General features: G+C 42.1%; 1 protein-coding gene across 2 annotated transcripts in view; it reads right to left on the minus strand.

Annotated features, from left to right (window-relative positions):
• slc12a2 (solute carrier family 12 member 2) overlaps positions 1-16,787 on the minus strand; it is a 75,076-nt gene that overhangs the window by 41,383 nt on the left and 16,906 nt on the right. The gene's annotated exons all lie outside the window — the stretch shown is intronic.

The raw sequence follows: 16,787 nt of genomic DNA on the forward strand, positions 1-16,787 counted from the left end.
GCCCACAACGCCAAAGTCAGTAGTCCTACTATGCCCTTCGGGCACATTAGAGGGTGGTGAGAGACGACGTGGAGAGTGTTCATTGAATGTATGGATGACCTTGGGTTTATTGATAGCGCCAGTCCGCAGGGTGACCGTGTTACATGACAAAACAGATACAGGCTGGCTGATACAGCAGGGGCAATGCCCTCAGTGTTCAGTGATAAGGACAGGGATGTTCACCCCACTCCAGGCACTAGGAGACCGACTCATCATGCTATCTATCGGATGGTCAAATTTATTGGCCAGTGTTATGGAGTTGCAGAACAAAGCGCCACCATTCCATGATCATTCATTTAATCTGTTTCAACTTTCATTCTGCCCATCATGTGCATAGTGACTCACTTAACTGTTTTGGAAGGTACGCTACTATAGCTACTGAACGACCAATGCAGAATGACTTTGCACTATTTTCTACATGTAAAGATCAATAGATGAGATGACGCTAGATGTGGTCTCATGTAGATGAGTCACTCACAGCTCTCAGGACAAGTGTGTCTCTAGAGAAGGTGAAGAGTGGAGCTTCTCCTCCTCCTACACTTCCCTTGGGGTTATCTTGTCCTCTTCCTCAGCATTATGCGCTCCTCCTTCACCCCCCCTTTCACTCATCTTAGCAACCGCCGGCTGATGCCTGAAGTAAAGCAGTGCTACACTCAGCCACTTAACAGAATATAGCCTACCAAGTGTTTGTGTATTATCTGATGGGAAATAGGATTCTGTTGGGAAGCTCTGACACCAAACAAAAAAACGTAATCCTCGGTTTGAGTTGTGTGTACAGGAGATTAAATGGGTTCATGGAAGGATAAAACCAATGGGGGGGGAAACGTCACCATCTACTCTAGTATGTCGGGTAGGTAAATTGATCGGAGGTGTGGCTCCATTACAATAGATGTATAAATAGGTGTGTAAATTATAAAAGAGCACGGCGCCTCTGGCATGTACCCCAGCATGTGACGGGGATGGGCTGTGTAGAGGGAAGGGTGCTCAGCTTTGCCTCGCCAAGGCCATCTGTCAACAAGAGCTCCCTGCCTGCGTCCCCTAACAATGACTCAGCAGCTTCGCTGGGGTCTGGCAGTGGCAGGTACACTGGGCTATTGAGGGAGGTGATGGGAGATTCTAGGAAATTAAAAAAGCGACGGTATTGTATTGTCAGTTAGGGTTGTCAATGCTCTTCAGTGGGGGACCCGTGAGTCTCTGCCAGGGGCAAGGGGCATGTGGGGACCATGTGTGGACAAGCATCGGGAGGGTGGGATGAACAGCAAACACATTGAGCTAGGAAATAGGTCTCTACTACTGCCTCAATAGGTCTGTCTAGTCAGACCACTAAGTAACCAACTTCTTCTCAAACAAACTACGTAGCGCTTCTCAGCTATGATAGCAGTGAGACTCGAATTTGACAGTCCCAATTCCCAGCTCACAAGGAAGAAAATCATGAAAAGCAGACACGCTAAAGTTCTTGTAATTTGCTCTCAACACGGGAGGAAGGGAAGATCTGGAAAACAACCAATAGTATTAGGTCATGGATAGACCAACAATAGATTAGCTGCTAGTGAGGGGCAAGACCCAGAGCCTCAGGAAGTGAGTCATGCATCCCATCTAACTCTGTCTCTTTGTTAGTCAGCAGCCCTCGGGGCGTCTCGGAGAGTTGACTGGGACACAGGAATCTTCTGAATGTCGTTGAGCAGGTAGGCATCACATCAGCCACTGTTAGGTCAGTCTGGAATATCTTAAGTGGATCAGCAGTTTAAAAGAATACCCATGTTGAGACGTGTCAGGCTCATGTCAGCAAACCACGGTTCAGAAAAAAGATGCACATCATTAGTCGTCTTCATCTGACTGGGATTCTTGACTGTGCAACATACAGCAGTATGGCATTACTCCACCTAGTGAGTCTAAAACAAGTGTCACTACAATCTACAGGAGGTTTTAAAAGCAGGGAAAGAATTTACACATCTAGAACACGTCCTCTAATCACTTTTGGCATGCTCACGTCCTGAGCCCGAGAGATTACTAGCACAATGTTGACCAGGAGTACAGTCTTTAGAGCTAAAAATGACCTCGTCAGTCACAAGTATGTGTTTAATGTTAGTCAATTACCCGGTGCCTTAAATTAATAGCCAATGATGATATCTTGGTAGAGCAGGTGGTCAGTGTTCGTTACAAAGATGCTTACTTACTTGGGACGGCAGGGTAGCCTAGTGTTAGAGCGTTGGACTAGTAACCGGAAGGTTTCAAGTTCAAACCCCTGAGCTGACAAGGTACAAATCTGCCGTTCTGCCCCTGAACAGGCAGTTAATTGAAAATAAGAATTTGTTCTTAACTGACTTGCCTAGTTAAATAAAAGGTTAAAAAAAAAAAAATTAAAAAATCCCTGCGCACATTATAGGCTTATTCTGTCCTAATTGAGCATTTCATGTGAACATTCATCCCATATGATTAGGGCTGACCCCATTTAGTAGACTGGTCGATAGGCTATTAGTTGACCGAGATTTCTTTAGTCGAGCAGAAGCAAAAAAAAAACAAAAAAAAATGTTTAATCATGGTGTACAGGACAGCTGTCTGATTCTCACCGGTCTGAGTGGACTGATCCATTGTGGAGGCCGTGGGGATGGCACAGTCCATCACTCAAAGACATGTGGTATTATGTAAGAACAATGGTGCAACACTAATAAAAAATATTATTTCATAACAAGCGCGCTTTGTCTCGCTTTGGATTGCCAAATAAAAATGTGATTCACATTTTTTTTTTTATTCACATTTTCAAACAGTCCATTTATATTTTCCAACTGGGCTATACATTTGGTGGAGTTTCTCCCCCCCTCGCATGAGTAGCCTCGTTTCACTGCCAAAAATAAAATGAAATGAAACCATCTAGGTGTTCAGCAAAATAACAACCCAATGTCAAATACAGATAGCCTAGTCAAATAATGAACATCCAATCACATTAACCGTTACTCTCTCGCGGGAAGACCACTAACGGTCCGTATGTAGCTGATGTTCATGTTGGTCTCTGTATTGATGGCGCAAAAGCCATGACAGGGAGACATAGTGGAGTGGTAACGCGCGTGCAACAGTTGCTCCCAACGCCACGTGTGTACACTGCAGCATCAACCAAGAGGCTTTTGATGCCAAGGGAATGCCTGACGTTTTGGACACTACAGTGAAAATGGTTAACCCCTGAACTCTCGTGTACAGTTGAAGTCGGAAGTTTACATACACTTCGGTTGGAGTCATTAAAAAAAACTCATTTTTCAACCACTCCACGTCTTGTTAACAAACTATAGTTTTGGCAAGTCGGTTAGGACAACAAGTAATTTTTCCAACAATTGTTTACAGAAATTATTTCACTGTATCACAATTCCAGTGGGTCAGAAGTTTACATACACTAAATTGACTGTGCCGTTAAACAGCTTGGAGAATTTCAGAAAATGTCATGGCTTTAGAAGATTCTGATAGGCTAATTGATATAATTTGAGTCAATTGGAGGTGTACCTATGGATATATTTCAAGGCCTACCTTCAAACTCAGTGCCTCTCTTCTTGACATAATGGGAAATTAAAAAGAAATCAGCCAAGACCTCAGAAAAAAAATTGTAGACCTCCACAAGTCTGGTTCATCCTTGGGATCAATTTCCAAAACGCCTGAAGGTACCACGCTCATCTGTACAAACAATAGTACGCAAGTATAAACACCATGGGACCACACAGCCATTATACCGCTCAGGAAGGAGGCGCGTTCTGTCTCCTAGAGATGCACGTAATTAGGTGCGAAAAGTGCAAATCAATCCCAGAACAACAGCAAAGGACCTTGTGAAGATGCTGGAGGAACCCGGTACAAAAGTATCTATATCCACAGTAAAACGAGTCCTATATCCTCTTACACCTATGGTGGCGCTATTTCATTTTTGGAAGAAAAACGTTCCCGTTTTAAACAAGATATTTTGTCACAAAAAGATGCTCGACTATGCATATAATTGCTACTGTTCGAAAGAAAACACTCTGACGTGTCCAGAAATACAAATATCTTCTCTGTGCGTGCCCTTTAACGTGAGCTTCAGGCAAAACCAAGATGACTTGGCATCCAGGAAATGACAAGGATTTTTGAGGCTCTGTCTTTCATGATCTCCTTATATGGCTGTGAACGCAAGAGGAATGAGTCTGCCCTTTCTGTCGTTTCCCCAAGGTGTCTGCAGCATTGTGACGTATTTGTAGGCAGATCATTGGAAGATTGACCATAAGAGACCACATTTACCACGTGTCCGCCCGGTGTCCTGCGCCGAAATTGGTGCGCAAAAGTCACCTGCCAGTATTTTTCCATGGGGCACAGAGAGAGAAGCAAGCTTCCACGAACTGCATGTCAATGAAGAGATATGTGAAAAAACACCTTGAGGATTGATTCCAAACAACGTTTGCCATGTTTCGGTCGATATTATGTAGTTAATCCGGAAAAAGTTTCACGTTGTAGGTGACTGCATTTTCGGTTCGTTTCGGTAGCCAGGCGCAATGTAGAAAACGGAACGATTTCTCCTACACACAGACGCTTTCAGGAAACACTGCGCATCTGGTATGTGGCTGGGAGTCTCCTCATTGAAAACATCAGAAGCTCTTCAAAGGTAAATGATTTTATTTATTTGGTTATCTGGCTTTTGTGAAAATGTTGCGTGCTACATGCTACACAAAATGCTATGCTAGCTTTGCATACTCTTACACAAATTAGTCAATTTCTATGGTTCAAAAGCATATTTTGAAAATCTGAGATGACAGTGTTGTTAAGAAAAGGCTAAGCTTGAGAGCAAACGCATTATTTTAATTTTATTTGCGATTTTCAGAAATCGTTAACGTTGCGTTATGCTAATGAGCCTGAGGCTTAGTCACAATCCCGGATCCGGGATGGGGAGTTTCAAGAGGATATCAACATAACCTGAAAGGCCGCTCAGCAAGGAAGACACTGTCCAAAACCGCCATAAAAAAGCCAGACTACAGTTTGCAACTGCACATGGGGACAAAGATCGTACCTTTGGTCTGATGAAACAAACTGTTTGGCCATAATGACCATAATGACCATCGTTATGATTTGAGGAAAAGGGGGAGGCTTGCAAGCCAGAGAACACCATCCCAACCATGAAGCAGGGGGTGGCAGCATCATGTTGTGGGGTGCTTTTTTTTTAAAGGCAATGCTACCAAATACTAATTGAGCATATGTCAACTTCTGACCCACTGGGAATGTGAAGGGAAAAAAAGCTGAAATAAATCACTATTATTCTGACATTTCACATTCTTAAAATAAAGTGGTGATCCTAAAACAGGGAATTTTTACTAGGATTAAATGATGTTTTTTCTTCTCGCCTGAATGATCTGAATCTAGGATTACAGAGACTCTCCGCAACTATATTCAATGTACGGGACTAAATTGAGGCGATGATTAAAAAGTTGGAGCTCTTCTCCGTCTGCATTAACAAGGACAACACACAGGTCTTTCCATCATTGAGTGTGCAAATGAACAAGCTTATGGACAACGTCAAACAGTGAAGCACCCGAGTGAGTTGGGTGCGCAATTACGCAGGTACTTTCCCGAAATGGATGACAAACAGGGATTCGTTATCCCTTTCATTCCCCTCCTCCAGTCCACTTACAGATATCTGAACAAGAGAGCCTCATCTAAAATTGCAAGCGGTTCTGTGAAAATGGCATTTAAAATCAGAAACCACTGCCAGATTTCTGGATTGAGCTGAGCTCAGAGTATCCTGCCTTGGAAAATCCATATGTTAAGACACTGATGTCCTTTGCAACCATGTACCTATGTGAGAGTGGATTCTCGGCCATCACTAGCATGAAAACAAAATACAGGCACAGACTGTGTGTGGAAAAGGATTTAAGAAGGAGACTCTCCAATACAACCCAACATTGCAGAGTTGTGAGCCTACTTTCAAGCACACCCTTCTCATTAACCTGTGGTGAGTTATTCACAATTTTCATTTAACAAATAAGGTTTTATATGTAAGATGGTTAAATAAGAGCACAATTAGATTATTATTATTTGTGCCCTGGTCCTATAAGAGCTCTGTCACTTCCCACGAGTTGGATTGTGACAAATCTCACTAATTCTTAAGTTATTTTTTTAATTTAACCTTCATTAAACCAGGAAAAGTCCATTGAGACACAGTCTCTTTTTCAAGGGAGACCTGGCCAAGAAGGCAGCAACAATCAATACATTACATAATTAAAACATGATCCAGCCTAAAAAAAAAACATTTATACTCCTCTGTAACAGAATCTCCCATTAATTTTAAATGAATTCAGTGGCACTAACATATATAAACTCAATCTTTGGGCAAAAATTCACCTCAGAGCAACAAACGTGATCTTTAGAGAAATCACATATGTAAATAAACTCAGCAAAAAAAAGAAACGTCCCCTTTTCAGGACCCAGTCTTTCAAAGTCAATTCGTAAAAATCCAAATAACTTCACTTTAAAAAGGTTTAAACACCATTTCCCATGCTTGTTCTATGAACCATAAAAATTAATGAAACATGCACTTGTGGAACGGTCGTTAAGACACTAACAGCTTACAGACGGTAGGCAATTAATGTCACAGTTATGATAACTTAGGACACTAAAAGAGGCCTTTCTACTAACTTTGAAAAACACCAAAAGAAAGATGCCTAGGTTCCCTGCTCATCTGCGTGAACGTGACTTAGGCATGCTGCAAGGAGGCATGAGGACTGCAGATGTGCCAGGGTAATAAATTGCAATGGTCGTACTGTGAGACGCCCAAGACAGCGCTACAGGGAGACTGGACGGACAGCTGATCGTCCTCGCAGTGGCAGACCACGTGTAATGCCACCAGCCATACTGCTCGTTCTGTGCGTGATTTACTGCAAGACAGGAATGTCAGTGTTCTGCCATGGCCAGCGAAGAGTCCGGATCTCAATCCCATTGAGCACGTCTGGGACCTGTTGGATCAGAGGGTGAGGGCTAGGGCCATCCATTCCCCCCAGAAATGTCCGGGAACTTGCAGGTGCCTTGGTGGAAGAGTGGGGTAACATCTTATAGCAAGAACTGGCAAATCTAGTGCAGTCCACAAGGAGGAGATTCACTGCAGTACTTCATGCAGCTGGTGGCCACTTTTGATTTTGATCCCCCTTTTGTTCAGGGACACATTATTCAATTTGTTAGTCACATGTCTGTGGAACTTGTTCAGTTTGTCTCAGTTGTTGAATTTTGTTATGTTCATACAAATATTTACACATTACATTTGCTGAAAATAAACAGTTGACAGTGAGGACGTTTCTTATTTTGTTTAAATCCTCCATCAATCCATCCACATATACAGTACCAGTCAAACACTCCTACTCATTCAAGGGTTCTTTATTTTTTAAACTATTTTCTACTTTGTAGAATAGTTAAGACATCAAAACTATGAAATAGTTTAGTAACCAAAAAAAAGTGTTAAATCAAAATACACTAACGTTCAAAAGTTTGGGGTGACTTAGGTTTTCATGGAAAACAAGGACATTTCTATGTGAAATGAGTTGCAAAGTGAATAGGAAACATAGTCATGATGTTGACAAGGTTATAAATAATGATTTTCAATTGAAATAAGTGTCCTTCAAACTTAGCTTTCATCAAAGAATCCTCCATTTGCAGCCTTGCAGACCTTTGGCATTCTAGTTGTCAATTTTTTGAGGTAAATCTGAAGAGATTTCACCCCATGCTTCCTGAAGCACCTTCCACAAGTTGAATTCGCTTGAAGGGCACTTCTTACGCACCATACGGTCAAGCTGCTCCCACAACAGCTCAATAGGGTTGAGATCAGGTGACCATAATAGTGGCCAGCACAGACAGCAGACCAGCTAACTGCTTCTTCCTTAAATAGTTATTGCATAGTTTAGAGCTGTGCTTTGGGTCATTGTCCTGTTGTAGGAGGAAATTTGGTTCCACCTGGAATGTATTTAAATTTACAGGTGTGCCTTGTTAATTTATGCATTTTATTTAACCTTTATTTAACCAGGAAGGGATTATTGAGATTTAAAATTTATTTTTCCAAGAGCGACCTGGCCAAGATAGGCAGCACCAAGTCATTACAAAAATTACAGACAAACATGAAAAACTACAAGTTAATTTGTAGAATTTCTTTCCTTCTTAATGCGTTTGAGCCAAAGGTAAGGGTGGTATACAGAAGAAAGCCCTATTTGGTAAAAGACCAAGTCCATATTATGGCAAGAACAGCTCAAATAGGCAAAGAGAAACAACAGTACATCATTACTTTAAGACATGAAGGTCAGTCAATCCAGAAAATGTGCAGTCACAAAAACCATCAAGCGCTATGATGAAACTGGCTCTCATGAGGACCGCCACAGGAAAAGATTGAGTTACCTCTGCTGCAGAGGAGGAGTTCATTAGAGTTACCAGCCTCAAACAGCAGTGCAAATAAATTCAAATAACAGATACATCAACTACAACTGTTCAGAGGAGACTGTGAATCGGTCCTTCATGGTCGAATTGCTGCAAAGAAACCACTACTATAGGACACCAACAATAAGAAGAGACTTGCTTGGGCTAAGAAACACGAGTAATGGACATTAGACCAGTGGAAATCTGTTCTTTGGTCTGATGAGTCCAAAGTTGAGATTTTTGGTTCCAACTGGTGAACAGATGATCTCCGCATGTGTGGTTCCCACCGTGAAGCAAGGAGGTGTGATGGTGCTTTGCTGGTGACTGTGATTTACTTAGAATTCAAGGTACATTTAACCAGCAAAGCTACCACAGCATTCTGCAGCGATACACCATTCCATCTGGTTTGAGCTTAGTGGGGCTATCATTTGTTTTTCAACAGGGCAATGACCCCAAACACCTCCAGGCTGTGTAACCAAGAAGGAGAGTGATGGAGTGCTGCATCAGATGACCTAGCCTCCACAATCACCCGCCCTCAAACCAATTGAGATGGTTTGGGATGAGTTGGCCCGTGGATGTAATGTAGAAAAATAGTACAAATGTGTATATACATATACTTTTGTGTGGTCACCCCTTCATATGAGTGGATTTGGCTATTTCAGCCACACCCGTTGCGGACAGGTGTATAAAATCGAGTACACAACCATGCAATCTCCATAGACATACGTTGACAGTAGAATGGCCTCACTGATGAGCTCAGTGACTTTCAACGTGGCACCGTCACAGGACGCCACTTTTCCAACAAGTCAGTTCGTCAACTTTCTGCACTGCTAGATCTGCCCCAGTCAACTGTAAGTGCTGATACTGTAAAGTGGAAATGTCTAAGAGCAACAACGACTCAGCCGAGTGTAAAAATGTCTGTCTTCGAGTTTGGCGGACGCCAGGAGAACACTACCTGCCCCGATGTAGTGCCAACTGTAAAGTCTGGTGGAGGACTAATCTGGGGCTGGTTTTCATGGTTCGGGCAAGGCCCCGTAGTTCCAGTGAAGAGAAATCTTAACACTACAGAATACAACAGCATTCAAGACGATTCTGTGCTTCCAACATTGTGGCAACAGTTAGGGGAAGGCCCTTTCCTGTTTCAGCATGGCAATACCCCATGCACAAAGCGAGGTCCATATATAAATGGTCTGTCGAGATCAGTGTGGAAGAACTGGCCTGCACAGAGCACAGACCTCAACCCCATCGAACACCTTTTGGATAAATTGAAACACAGACTGTTAGCCAGGCCTAATTGCCCAACCTCACTAATGCTTGTGGCTTATTGGAAGCAAGTCCCAGCAGCAATGTTCCAACATCTAGTGGAAAGACATTCCAGAAAAGTGGAGGCTATTAATAGCAGCAAAGGTAAAGGGGACCATATTAATAGCCATGATTTTGGAATAAGACGTTCGACGAGCAGGTGTCCCCATACCTTTGGTCATCAAATCAAAGTTTATTTGTCACGTGCGCCGAATACAACAGGTGTAGACCTTACAGTGAAATGCTTACTTACAGGCTCTAACCAATAGTGCAGAAATAAAGAAATAAATCAACAGTAAAAAGACAGACTACATAGAGTAGCGAGGCTACATACAGACACCGGTTAGTCAGGCTGATTGAGGTAGTATGTACATGTAAATATGGTTAAAGTGACTATGCATATATGATGAACAGAGAGTAGCAGTAGCGTAAAATAGGAGTTGGCGGGTGGGAAACAATGCAGATAACCCAGTTAGCCAATGTGCAGGAGCACTGGTTGGTCAGCCCAATAGAGGTAGTATGTACATGTAAATATGGTTAAAGTGACTATGCATATATGATAAACAGAGAGTAGCAGTAGTATAAAAAAAAGCCTTTTTGTCCTAGACGTGGCACTCCGGTACCGCTTGCCATGCAGTAGTAGAGAGAACAGTCTATGACTGGGGTGGCTGTGGTCTTTGACACTTTTTAGGACCTTCCTCTACCTCTACACTTTTTAGGACCTTCCTCTACTGGTCCTGGATGGCAGGCAGCTTAGCCCCAGTGATGTACTGGGCCGCACTTCCTTAGATTTCGTGTACCAGCCCCCCCCAGTCTTACCGGAGTGTGCTGTTCTCTCTTGCCGGTGCAGCGTATATCCCACTAGCTAAATATCCATGTCATTCAGCCACGATATCTGTGAAACATAAGATATTAGTGATCGTACCTCATCTAGTTTATTGTCCAATGACTGCACGTTGGCAAGTAGTACTGACAGTAACGGCAGCTTTCCCACTCAACTTTTCTGGGTCCTGACCGTGCATCCGACTCTTTGTCCTCTGTATCTGCATCGCTTCCTCTTTCAAATAACGGGGATGCTGGCCCTGTCGGGTGTTTGGAGAAAACCCTGTGCGTCTTGCTTGTTGAAGATAAAAATCTTTGCCTAATCCGAGGTGAGTGATCGCTGTCCTGATATCCAGAAGCTATTTTTTGCAGTAAGATACGGTTGCAGAAACATTATGTACACAATAAGTTACAAATAAACACTTAAAAACCCCCACATAATAGCACAATTGGTTGGGCGCCCATAAAACTGCTGCCATTTCTTCCGGCGCCATTCATGTATTGCGTATCTACAGGAATAAGAAAGATCCTGCTTCTGTTGCCCGTTTGTTTAATAACCTACTGATTTCCGTGAGCACCAAGCTTCACATAACCACGTTAGATCAACAATAACAAATTTGGCGTTTTTTTTATCTTTGCTTTGCTGTAATAAAAGGCTTGACAGAACACTGTTCAAAATTGTCCGAAAATATTTATAATAACCCTTTTTCTTTGATCATCATTATAATAAATAAGTAATGTCATTATCGTTAGTGAGCTTAAATTACAACCTTGTATAATCACCATCGAGCTGTAGGCCTAAGAGCACGTCCTGTTTAGTCTTCACACTGTAACTTACTGTACTTAGGCCTATATTATTTCAACATATAGGCTACTGTATCAATCATTCATTTGTTCATGTTATCACATGAGTCATTCATGATTTTAAATGCAAATAAGCATTTTAATTTCAAAATAAATAAATTGACCCTTGAATAATTAGCATAAACGATAAATAAACCCTTCAAATTCGGAAATTGCATTCACAAATGAATGCGTCCGTTTTTAGTCTTTGCTGTAATAAAGGCTTTAGGGGGGGAAAAAACATTACAGACTCTGGTACGCTTATAATTTAGTTAGTGTTGTTTACATTGTTCCAAACAGTCAGGAAAATTATATTGTAATCTAACAGCACCTGTTTGGCACACATAATATGCTTGCCGCGCCTTACCTTTTTCTTGAGCTCCAGTATTTTTCAAAACTAGTCAAATTTATTCCACACATCTGACTTCCCTTTACCTCCTGAGCAACCAGTAAACATTCCCGCGTTTCTAGTTCAGTTTATTTGGCACGTCCTCTGCATCCATCCATTTTTCTGTCACGTGTTAGTTATCAATAAATTGGTTGTGAGATATAATGTTACGCTATAGGTCAGGCTCTATTGGTCACATGCATGCGATGCATACGTGTCACATAAAGAGAGCAAGGGTTGAGGGAATGTTTTTCTTAAATTAGGGATTTCAGTAACAGAACTTTTCAGTCAGAAATGGCTGTTATTATGTTGCAGGTTTAGCAACACGGACAGCGTGATAAACACTGATGTTCCTGTGGTGGTCGCTGCAGCAGGGAGTGCGAGCGAGACAACGGGTGCTAGTCACAGTCACTGGCTGTCTAGTATTATCATTTTCTTTTTTAACACAGAGCAGCAAGTCTGAGCCCGGCCCAACACAATCAAATGAATTGCAGTCGTACTCCATCTAGTCATGTGTGTGCGCAATATTCCCTCTAAGCTACACACTGGCATGCCAAGACTACCGGGCAGCTTCCCCTGGGATACGCAGAAGAAATATCAGCCCATGAGATTGAACTTAACTCTGGAAAGTTGAGTGTTCACTGTTAGTTGACACAATAATCAATCAATGTTTCCATTTACAGTGGCAATTGTGATCAAATCAACGCAGTATTATCCTTTGCTAGTTAGTGAGTTATTAGCCCAGTTATAGATCATTTGTAGTAAGTAATAGGGGAGTTATTGCATCTTACACGAGCACAAAGCGAGTACATTTATAGACATCTTTGAAAAGCAAGTCAGATAAAAAGCTTTTTTTTTCTTAAAGGGGCAGTGTTGCATTTTGAGACATGTTTGAATAAGCTAAGTAGTCAGAATGTAGCATCATTTGTCTGATTCTTTGTAATAATTATATGGATATAATAATGCATTTTATTTTGTATAGCCGTTTCTTGCATCAAACATTTTCAGTCACCTCCTTGTCTGAAGGACAAGTGGATAAACAGGTTAATGTCAAGCCCTACATGTTTCCCCCCCAAAAGTCTCATGGAATGTAGGCCTACATTGAACACCACACATTGACTGCTACTGTAGGTGGAATGATAGAAGAGCTCTTTCCATGTTAAAATGTTATGGGATTTTCTTCATTGTTTTTGATGGTAGGCCTACTTTATGCTCAAATAGCCACAGTAGCCTACTTGGTCACTTAAAACGAACTTAAAACAGATCTGGGACCGGGCTAGCAGAAACAGATCTGGGACCGGGCTAGCAGAAACAGATCTGGGACCGGGCTAGCAGAAACAGATCTGGGACCGGGCTAGCAGAAACAGATCTGGGACCGGGCTAGCAGAAACAGATCTGGGACCGGGCTAGCAGAAACAGATCTGGGACCGGGCTAGCAGAAACAGATCTGGAACCAGGCTAGCAAAGTAATACTGTATCACTGGAATCACCCAGGGGTTTTGACTCCCTTGTAAAAACAAAGCTGGGTCAAAAGGAAGTCATCAGATAGCCTAATAGCAACAGAATACAAGTGTATCAACACTAGAGTTGTACCGTGAAAGCAACAGATATATGAGGTCACGTGTTGAACATATTGTAGCCAAGACTGGAGACAATTATCTTGGTATAGATTGGTGGGGTATGCCTATTTATAGAAACCAGATTGAAGGTGAAAATTGACTGAATTAATCAGTGTTGGTGAATCTGAACTCTGGCTCCTTAAACCTTCAATACATGTTTAATTCCCATGACAGACTGGGTAAAGCTTGTTATGTGCTCTCATTCGCTTCCTCCCTCCCTATTTCCCCTTGAGTATTTATGGAGAAACAGAGGAAAATCTAATTCCTTCACACATGGCCGTTATTTTTTTTATTTTTTAAAATGGGCAAGCACCCCCTTGGGTGCTCTGATATAAACAGCATGTTTTTCCTGGTATTCTTACTACAGTGCATGTTTGTGTATGCTGCAGACTTATTTTGGTAGCTAGCTAGCTAGTTACCAAGGGAAGAAAATATCAAGGGATTAAGGCGCATGATGTCAAGGAGATTGATACTATAACAGCCTAAAAATCTCCTAAGGGAGGTCAAAGCAACTATTTCCCCACAATCAAGTGCTGCTCGATGATAGAGGTGTGAAAAGGTTGTAAATAGCAACACTAAAACGGAATGTTCTCATCTAAGGAAAGGCAGCAACCACATTTAAAAGGATAGCTTTCTGGCCAGGCCAAAGACCTAGCCAAGGAGTGATATTTAAAAAAACTTATATGCCTAAAGGATGGTGCATTACCCATGTTGCTTGGAAACCAGAGGTAGCAGCATCCATTTGCATGTCACAGTGATGCCCATGGCTGCCCAGTAATGAAAGATAAACAGTAATCTGTTTTTTTGGCCATCAGTGGCATGAACAGCTGGGTGACGACGGTGTTCATTTAAATAAAAAAAAACAAGTGAGACTGGGCCATGTTATTGGGGCCATTATGCAACATAGTAATCAAGGTGCTCTTGCGTAACTCCAGGGAGTGGCTCAGCTAGGCTACTTTTTGGAGGGAGAATTTGCCAGTAACTTCATCCTGCCCAGAGAAGAGAAAATACTAACCCCTGTCCCATCACAAATGAGCTAGTTGACCTCTCAGGTCTGGGGTACCACATGAGGCCCTTTCTCAAGTGACCATAGGGCCACACATACCTCCTATGCAGAGCTCTACGCTGGAATGTTTTACAACAAGCATATGTGCTCCTGAATTGAAAAATGTAGGAGCACAATGAAAAAAGAATTGAGAGCACTTCCAAAACACAGGGTAAAAGGTGCACCAGAAAAACATGTTAAGGTGTAGCCTACTTTGGGCCTATATGAATCCTAGCTACTTTTGAAGCACATCTCCTGAAGAAGCTCTCTTAACGGAGGTCCACACTCCAGTCGGTGGTGGTAATGCACCTTTAAGTTGGTTGCCAACCACCATAAAGTCCACAGAAGAAGACTAGAGGAGTGATTACTAGAAACTAACTCGGTTTCCACTTTTATCTGTGGATTAATTGTCGAGAACACACAATTGATCAAAATTCTACAAAGATCCAGAAAAAGGACCTTGTGCAATTCAGGTAAAATAACTCAATGTTTATATCCCAGAACAAATTAGCTAGCAATGGCAAGTTTTGACCTGTCCCCAAATTAATATAGTTGGTTCAGAGTTTGTTTTGATATTTTAACCTGAGTGTCTTTAAATCGCATCTGGTGTGGAGGAATACAAATCAAACATACACGCGATGAGCGGACGCACTAGCGTGCCCAGTCTAGTCAGCATGTTAGGCCAACTTCCTCATTCCACAGTGCAACATGGTACGGTGCCTTCAGAAAGCATTCATACCCCTTGACTTATTCAACATTTTGTTAGTCGAAATTCAAAATAGAATGCAGAGTGACGTAGAGTATCTAGGTGACAACCACATATCACAGTTGTAGTAAGTATATTTTCCATCAAAGTAGTTACCAGAAAATTCAGTGCTAGTAAGAAAAGACAAGTACACATACATATATATAAAAAGGATATATATATATATATATTTTTTTTACATTTGCTCTTTCTAATATTTTACGGGTAATTAATTTCAGTCAGCCATGTAAAGTAGTATTCAATCACTTATGAGCCAACTGGTTTGATGAATGGCAAACACACTGCCTGTGGTGTGATACTATGGACACAGTGTTTTCGTGACTTGGAATTGTGACACAAAAGCTCAGAGTCCAAGCTTGGCCAAATCAGTTCCGCTACTGTTTTGGTAGGGAAGATTGAGGTCAGTGGAGGCATAATGTTCCCCTCCAGTTGACAGATAAGGAGCTTGGATCTTGTAATAAGTCACCCTTTGGTTTACTTCATTAGTTGTTTGATGTCCACTCAAAAAGGTTACCAATAATCTAAGGTCTGGAACAGTCACGCCAATGGCAGATTAAAAGGATAGTCACCGGGCCTCCTGAGTGCTGCAGCGGTCTAAGGCATCGCAGTGTTGCGACGTCACTACAGCCTGCGGTCTGATCCCATAGGGCGGCGCACATTTGGCCCAGCGCCATCCAGGTCAGGGGAGTTTGGCCGGAGGGGGCGACAGCTCATCATGCTCTAGCGACTCGTGGCTGGCTGGGCGCCTACAGGTTGGCTTCCTTCGTCAGTTGAACGTTGTTGCAGGTTGCTTCCGGGTTAAGCGGGCGGGTTTAAGAAGTGCGGTTTGGCGGGGCGTGTTTCAAAGGATGCATGACTTGACCTTCGCATCTCCCGATCTGGTTGGGGAGTTGCAGCGATAAGACAAGATCGTAATCACGAAAAATTGGGGAGAAAAACGGGGTACATTTTTATTTTATAACAAATGAAAGGAGTCACCCGCAGTCAGGTATCAAGGGAAGTATGAGCAATATCCATAATCACAAGAGATCCATATTGCATGCAACATCTTGAAACACTCAACCACGTGTAACAACCGGTTTGATGGTTTGCCCCCCCCCCATCCCAAGCCCCACACCATCACTCAAGCAGTTCCTCCTCTGTTAGATGTTGTTCTGTTAGGTCAAACACTTTCCACTTTGCTTCTTAATGTAAAATCCTTCTATGAATCCAACAGTTCATCTATAAATCAATTTGTTTGCCCATATCGTGTAGCCCTACCCAAAAGGCAATAATTAAAAAGTGATCTAGGGACCAATGACCCTAAAATTGTTTGTGGAAAACTATGCTTTCCATCTTTCATTTAGCATTGTCTAGTTGTATGCTTTACTTCCAAGTAAAACATTACCTACATAAAACATCAGGGATGAAGTGAACAATTGCATTTGACTACAAACGGTGTCTAGATATGTTTTTGTCGGCCCATTTGCAATGCTCTGGCTTGAGAACAGAGTGAATTACACAAAGTAGAGGCAATTTGGACCAACTACAGAGAAAAAAAAACGTGTGTGTGTGTGTAGATGGACTGAA

This window comes from Oncorhynchus masou, chromosome 28 (genome assembly GCF_036934945.1).
Source record: "Oncorhynchus masou masou isolate Uvic2021 chromosome 28, UVic_Omas_1.1, whole genome shotgun sequence".
Lineage (NCBI taxonomy): Eukaryota > Metazoa > Chordata > Actinopteri > Salmoniformes > Salmonidae > Oncorhynchus > Oncorhynchus masou.